Source organism: Tetrao urogallus (assembly GCF_951394365.1).
Source record: "Tetrao urogallus genome assembly, chromosome: 1".
In the NCBI taxonomy this organism is placed as follows: Eukaryota; Metazoa; Chordata; class Aves; order Galliformes; family Phasianidae; genus Tetrao; species Tetrao urogallus.
The window spans coordinates 39,419,441-39,427,678 of NC_136813.1; positions in this window are offsets into that span (position 1 = coordinate 39,419,441).

Sequence of the window (8,238 nt, forward strand, 5' to 3'; positions counted from 1 at the left end):
GTCTGGGCAGCCTGGTCTAGTGGTTGGTGACCCTGCACATAGCAGGGGGGTTGAAACCAGATGATCATTGTGGTCCTTTTCAACCCAGACCATTCTATGACTCTGATTCTATGAAAAGTTGTGTGAGAAAAGACAGTTTTAAGGGCTAAATTCAGAGAAACTGTTGCATCTGGGCTGCTCCGTCCCTTTCTCATCTTCCTGTGTTATGCCTCATGGATACATCTAATTGTAGAATCACAGAATATCCCAAGTTGGAAAGGACCCTCAAGGAATATTGAGTGTAACTCCTGGCTCCATGTAGGACTGACGAAAAATCAGATCATATGCCTAAGAGCTTTCACTAGACACTTCTTGAACTCCAGCAGACTCTGGGGTGTGATCACTGTGCTGGGGAGCCTGTTCCATGCCCCCCACTCTCTCATGAAGAACCTTTCCCTAACGCCCAACCTGACCTTACTGAAACACAGTTCCATGCCATTCCCTCAGGTCCTGTTGCTGTCACCAGAGAGCAGAAATCAGTGCCTGACCTTCTCCTTTCGAGGAGCTGTAGGCCACCATGAGGCCTCCCCTGTTTACTCTGAACTGAACAAACCAAGGGACCTCAGCTGCTCCTCATACATCTTGCCTACTTAGATCCTTCACCATCTTCATAGCCCTGTGATAGTTTCATGTCATTTTTATACTGTGGCACCCAAACTACACACAGTACTTGAGGTGAAGCAGCACTTTTTGTTCTCCACTGGTACTTATGTGCCTGCTTTGAAACCAGGTTTTATCTTTTACTATGAAGTTGAAGCAGTAACAAGGAAAATAATGCATATAACCATACATATAATCAAGAAAAGTGTGTTCTTGAGTATTTTGCTTCCTAGTGATATCAATTTAGAACTCAGCACACAGTTTGCAAGTAAGGGCCAATAGCTGAATACTTTTAAATACAGTGACATACAATGTTTGCAGTAGATACAGATTCAGAGGCTACATGCTAGGATGTTAAACTTGTTTGGGAATATTCCTAAGCAATAAAGCCAACTAGCACACACATGTACTGGCAGTCCTCCCAGAAGAAAGTGGTAGCACCTGCATGCCAGCTGGGCAGGGTCTCAGGTACATGCAGCATGCATCTTCCTCAAACTACACCCAAGAATTTTTTTTTAAGGATGCTATGTCTAAAGTGTACTTGGGACCATTTGAATGTTTTTATAGTATAGATCCGGCAACATACCTGGCATTGTTTGATTTACTAGCACAAGTGTAACTGTCCTGAAGCATATTAATACTGGTCACTTTCATAAGAACAAGCTATTGATCTCGCCATCATTACTATGCAATATTTCTACTAACTTCTAGAAATGAAATCTTAAAATAAATAAATTGTCTTAATGAGTGAGGAATTCAGCCTCAGCCTATAATTTGAAAAGAAAAAGGAAGTAAAACTGTAACACAGGGAGAGCTTGCTAAAATACTCTCTAAAACAGTTTTCCAGTTACTGTAAGTATTACTCAGAAATACATGTCCTGCTTAATTAATTTAGCAGGTTGGACAAGAGATTCAGGTTTTTGCGTTCTTGTGCTTTTGTGCTGGGTATTTGAAGCTGAAAATCTAAACATGAATGCATTCTCTATGAGTTTTCTAGAGAAATGCAAGGAACTCAGGGCACATTCTTTGATGGCTTCTGAGTTAGATTCTTCACAAACACCCTGTATTAGTCCCAGGAATCAGCCTGGGAAAGCTAGATTCTTCTTGCAACAGGTTGACTACTTTTGAATTTACAAGGCTATTTGTAATTTTTATTGATAGGAACACCATAAAAAAAGCTTTATGCAAAGGGACAGATGCATGTTTTCCTGTATTTTCCCCCAGTTAAGATGAACTAACACAGTACTGATCTGTTTGGAAGTCACACAATGCAATGTCTTGCACTTCTTTTTATAGCCATAGGTTGTTTTGAATAGTCAGACAGATACAGAATGACAGAGGGAAGATTATTCTTTATTCTTCAGAATTTTCACTTTGCCATTTACAAATCAATGATGTTTGCATCTGTCTTAACACATTAGTGAAATGGCCTGTAAAGGAAGACTGTTTAACAGATCGAGCTGAAAAACAATGTTGAATGGAAAAGTATTGCAAGTTTTATTCAGAAACAGCAGACACTACAAATGATATATATGATATTTCATAAATAATAGCATATCAAAAAATCAGGAAGAAAATTACTTTTTGGCTTAATCTTGCAGTCAGTTGATATTTTTTACCAAAGAAGAACTTTAGAATCAGTTCTGAAGGCCTTACTCTACAAAATAAATAAAATCTTCCAGTTCTTCTTATCTTCCACTCAAACAACTTTTGGATAGAAGTAACTAATTGAAGGTCTGATAGTAAAATTTATTTGGGAAGCCGTTAATTCTCTTTATGTGACTTGTTTTCCCATGTGCAATTTTTAGTTTTTAGTGTGCATTTCACTTTTTTTTTAATAACAAAAAACCCCCCACCACAATTACTGGTGGAAAAACAAACAAACAAACAAAAGCTTATGGTCATTCTGTTCATTGTTGGCCTCTGGTATAAATCCTGGTAATCTCCAGTTCATCTCATCACTTCTTTGTAGAGACTGTAATAATGTAGAATGTAACATTGCTATTGCTCATTGCTGAACAGTAGTACAAAACGTGGTTAATTGAAAAGACTAGCCAAATAAGGTCCTCACATCTGTGAAAAGTTTGATCTCTTTTCAAGGCTCAGTTATTTTTCTGATTACTCTCTATTATCTGTTTCGTAGAAGCAGTTCCAATAAGGCAAAGGTGCCCTCTGTAGGGAAGAGGCTGTAAATGATAATGAGTAGCTGGAGTTAAATGCACAGAAAACAGAAAAGAATCATTTCGTAGCAGTCCGACTTTTGGAGAAATACTACAAACTAAATATTACAACAAAAGGAAAAATATCGACATTAAAATAACGCTAAAATAATGCTCTCAACTGCAGGTAACAATTATCAGTTCTGAAAAGAACTGCCTCAATATTAAATCTATAGCACAGTGAAAATTGAACTGCAAGAGTTTCCTGAATAAAATGAAATATTATTTTCAGTTAAAGGAACTTAATAGGAATAAGAGTCTTCAGGAAAAAAAAAAAAAAAAAAAAAAAAAAACCATAAAAATGTTTCTGTAGCACTGTACTGCTAAAAAGTTTACCACAAAATAGATTCATTAACAGCCCCAAAGGGTTAGTATATTGCTTGCTAAGAAATTGCTTTTGTTAGCAAGCCCACAGACACTTCTGAGCTGGTATGCAAAATCTCTAGCGGTTATTTGCAATTATTTGGGGAATTATTTCCTTAATTTGTAATGGCAGCTAATGCCAGCTCAGAGAAAGACAGGAATATGACACTAGTTGTGGTTCACTGCTTGTTATTAATTATTTTCTAGGCCCTACTTTTATAATGCATTAGAAGGACCTGCAGTTTTTGCTATCTTGATATTCTGTCTGATACTGTCTCTTACTCTTTTTATTTTTACATATATAGTTATATATAAACATACTTTTACACTAACAGTGAAGTTATTAGCACATAGCAACTTGCATTACTATATGATGAGCTGTAACACGCAGTGGGCAAAACCCTTCAAAACTGTGACTTAGACTTTTTTTTTCTTCCTTTCTTTTTAACCAGAAAGTCAGCAGAAACTAAATCTACGAGGGCATTCTGAAAGTAATGCTTCCTATTTTTATTATGTTGTCCCACAACGTCAGAGGTGGATGTTGGCGGTATAGCAATAGAGTTTGAATCTTCCCGCCAATATTCTATTACATTTTGTTGCTGTGGTAGATGGCAGCAGAGGGGCAATCTGTCAAACTGTGTCTGACATGGAAGTGTGTATGAAGCAAAGGTGTGGAACTGCATCCTTCCATGAGAACAAAATTATACCCATTGACATTTGTTGATGCTTGCTGAATGTTTATGGACACCAAACAGTGGACATTGGCATAATGAGGTATGTCATGCGTTTCAGCAGTGGTGACAGCAAAACAGTGGGTCACTTCTTGTTGAAAAACAGATGGTTTGTAACTGAGAATTTGCTCTATCAAACAGTGTTATTGTGCTCTTTGTCTCTGTTGTAGAATTCATAGAAATAACTAGGAGGTATTACTTTCAGAGCAATCTGTGCAGTAGTTGATTTGTATGTAGGGATTACTGTGAAAATCTAGACTCAACCATAGAGTAGAAAGTGAATGTCAGTGTTCGTCTACAGTTGTAAATCTGCTGCCAACTCTACTAAGTATGACTGGAAACTGGTGGGTGGTTTTTGGCTATCTTTGGAAAAATAAAGCACTATAAGCTTCAGAAATCTAAAGGGTGCTAAGGTATTTGAAATTTTTTCTAATCTACATCATTGAAAAGGTTCAGTTTTCATAGGTCTTAATGTGAAGACCTGGCTTTCAAAACTGCAGTCAAGGGAAATGGAGAACCAAAGACATCTCCATCACAGACTTTGGTCAAGGAGACCTTTTCTCTTTCTTTACCCTCTATTGGAGATAGTGGTATAAGGGAGACGTACTATGCTTTAGATCACATAATTGTCATAGTAGTGCTATCTTTTCTTTTAATTAAAGTATAAACAGTAAACTCTTTTGTTTCAATCCGTAGAATGTTGAATCTCCCAGTCTAATTTAAGAGAAGTGATTTCATCAGACTACTTTTTGATATTCAGGGACTCATTCTTTTACATCTGTCTACAAAATTAAATATCTGGGGAATTATTGAGATTATGGAGCTCTGTGGACATTTGATGTGTCTTCATTTCTCATTGCTTACTTAGTGAATCAGATTTTACACCTAGCAGAGTGTTCATTGTACCTACAAAGATAATGCAACTCAGAGAATGAAAGTTAGATTCCTAATCCAATGGAGAAGTTTGTTTGATACTACTGTCCCTCGAGCTTTTCCTGAATGGCTGCTAATGGCCTCTGGGCTCTGTTGTATAGCATTATACTGCTTGGCCCCAATTCTGAAAAAAATTGTACACTTGAGTAATTTTGTATGACAGAAGGTCCACTGGCTATTGGTGCCAACATTATTCAAGAATGCATTTGGAGAACATGGACAATTGTTTTGATTTTACTTGTCAACTGGTGCAAAGTGTTTGAACTGGGATTTTTTACCCAACTTTTCATTATTTATTTGGTTTTATTTTCTTCTCAATATCTGTATGCAGACAAATGCTATATAAAGTCATATGAGTTTGGACAAAAGTTAGATGCTTTTAATGATTAAATCTACTCTTCATTTTTTATTTGTTATGGTGATATCCACAAACATATTAGGGCCAAGCTACTTTGGATGCATTTCTGTTCCTTAAGTGTACATAATGACTTCTCTGTTTCTGCAGTACACATAGTGACTTGGTAGTTTTGCACTGCAGATAGTGAATCAGCGGTAGTTGATTACCATTCCTATCCCATAGTCCATTCCCATGGCAGTACATTAGCTACTGTATTAAACTTTGGAGACTTCTATCACAGTACTGCTAACTAAATGTATAAGTGCATACGTGCCTGTGATATGACTGATACTCTTTAATATCTTCATCAATGACACTGACAATGGGGTTGACTGCACCCTCAGCAAGTTTGCTGATGACACCAAGCTGTGGAGTGCAGTCAACACACCAGTGACAGGATGCCATTCAAAGGAACCTAGACAGGCTTACGCAGTGAGCCCAGGTGAATCTTAAGAGGTTAAATAAATCAAAATGCAAGATCTTGCACCTAGGTTGAAGCAACCCTCACTATCGATGTAAGCTGAAAGATAAAAGGATGGAATGCGGCCCTGCCAAAAAAGACTTGGAAGTGCTGGTGGATGGAAAGTTGGGCATGAGCTAGCAATGTGCTCTTGCAGCCCAAAAAGCCAAATGTATCTTGGACTGCATCAAAAGAAGTGAGGCCAGCAGGTCAAGGAGGGTGATCCTGCCCCTCTACTCTGCATTGGTGAGGCCTCACATGTAGTACTGCATCCAGATGTGGAGTCCTCGGTACAGGAGAGACATAGACTGGTCAGCGCACATCCAGGGAAGGGCCACAGAAATGATCAAAGGGATGAAACACCTCACCTATGAGTAAATGATGAGAGAGCTGGGGCTGTTCAGCATGGAGAAGAGAAGGCTCCGAAGTGACCTGATAGCAGCCTCTTGGGGACAGACTCTTTAGTGGGGTCTGTGATCAAACAAGGGGAAATGGCTTTAAGCTTAAAGAGGGTAAATTTAGGTTGGATGTAAGGAAAAAGACTTTTACAGTGAGGCTGATGAGACACTGGAACAGGTTGCCCAGTTATGTGGTAGATATCCCATCCCTGGAGACAGCAAGGCTGGATCAAGCCCAGGGCAACCTGATTTAGCTGTGCATGTCCCTATTCATTGCAGGAGAGTTTGACTAAATGACCTTTGAAAGTCCCTTCCAACTCTAAGGATTTTACATTTCTATAATTACATGATTCATTTATTAATTTAATGTAATTCCAGCTTTTTGTTAATATACTACATACTTTAATGTCTTCTGGTTGCATTATTTTTGAAATAGTCTTCTTGCTCTTCTCCTTTGTCTATATTCTCATCTTTTTATTGTTTCCAATCATTCACTTGGCCTATTTACTTATAGCTTGCAGCTGAACATCCTCATCCTTTATCTAATTTAAACAGAACACGTGAAATTGTACAAGGGTCTGAATCCTTAGCTGCTACAAGTCTCCAGGGTTTTCCTAAGTCAACAAAGCCATGTCATTTTTTACTGCTTTAGAAATTGGTAAAATAGATATGAAAGCCAGATTACTGCTCTCCATCTGATGTTTGATATTGATCTCAAGTCCTTTTCCTTTTATATTCCTTAAATACTGTGCATTCACTTAACATCCTTAACAAAGTGCTCCTTCTTAAATGGTATTCTTCTTTAAAACCTAAACTCTCTTTTTTGCACAATTGTTTTAACTCTTTGAAGGATGCTCTGTCAATCTCATCATTATGCAGTTTTCAGTAATACATAGCATTTACTTTAGAATTTTTAACAGGTACTGTCCGTTTCCTGCCAAAGGTTCAAGACTTCAAGAATAAACAGTCTACATATCTGCATCTAAATGTCTACTTATCCAGACAAAATAAGAACAAAGTTGTAGGTGATAAAGCCTACTCGATGTAAGTTTTCTTCTGAGGTTTATGCTATGTGAGAAATTATTCTTTTACATCATTGTCTCAAAGCTTGCTGGGGACACAGATGAACAAGTCCAAACAAGTCCTAGGCAAGGGTTGAGAAACTCTTTGTCTGAGGGACACAGATGGATACGGACAGGGGCAACGAGAGAGAGATAAGCTGCAGCTTAATGGCCGCGAAGCTGTCTTTTGTGTGGACTTATCTGGAGGAAGATGGCCATCTCAGGAGGTGCTGCACATGACTCTTACCCAAGCGCCCAGGAATGCTACAATAGCAGAAGAAGGATAAAAAGGGGACTTACAATCATGAGGTTCAGGTTTTCTGGCAACAGATTCCTCATGAAGAAGAAGAGGTTTCTGCCATGAGAATCCTCATGACCTGCCTTTCGCCCCTGGACTTGCTCTGCGCTCTACCAGACGCTGAAGAAGAACAAAGGTATCTGCCATCAGATTCCTCACTATGGAATTCCTGCATGCTGATGGACTCTCCTGGGCCTGCTACCTGCTTGCTGCTTCCTCCCGGATTGGCTCTGCAACTTCTTCCTGCTACCTGCTTGCTGCCCAAGGCCGGCCACGCTGCTGCTCTTCCCCCCCCGCTGCTTTTGCCTCGAACCTTCAAGTCGTGCAACGGGACCACTGCTGGATCCTGGTGGTGACTATGCCTGCTTTACACAATTCTTGCTTCTTTCATATCTTTTCTATCACCCTTCTTTCCTTCCCTGTCTCCCTGATTAGGATTTATAATAAACTGGTTGGATCAACATTTGAACTGTTGTTTCTTAATCTCACGCCAGGTATACAGATATTACAAGAACCTCATCTCCCTCCTATAAATTGGACATGCTATCACTGAGGTTTCAATCGGTTTTATTTTGCTTAGATATTTAAGACTCAGGCTAAGACTACATACAAAAATCTGCTGGTTTCACAGATTGTCCCTTTCCCCCTAAAAAAAAGAGGAGGAAAAATGTATATCAGATGAACAGTCATACTTATCATTTAGGAGAAAATGCAGCTCACATCTTCCAACTTTGATTGT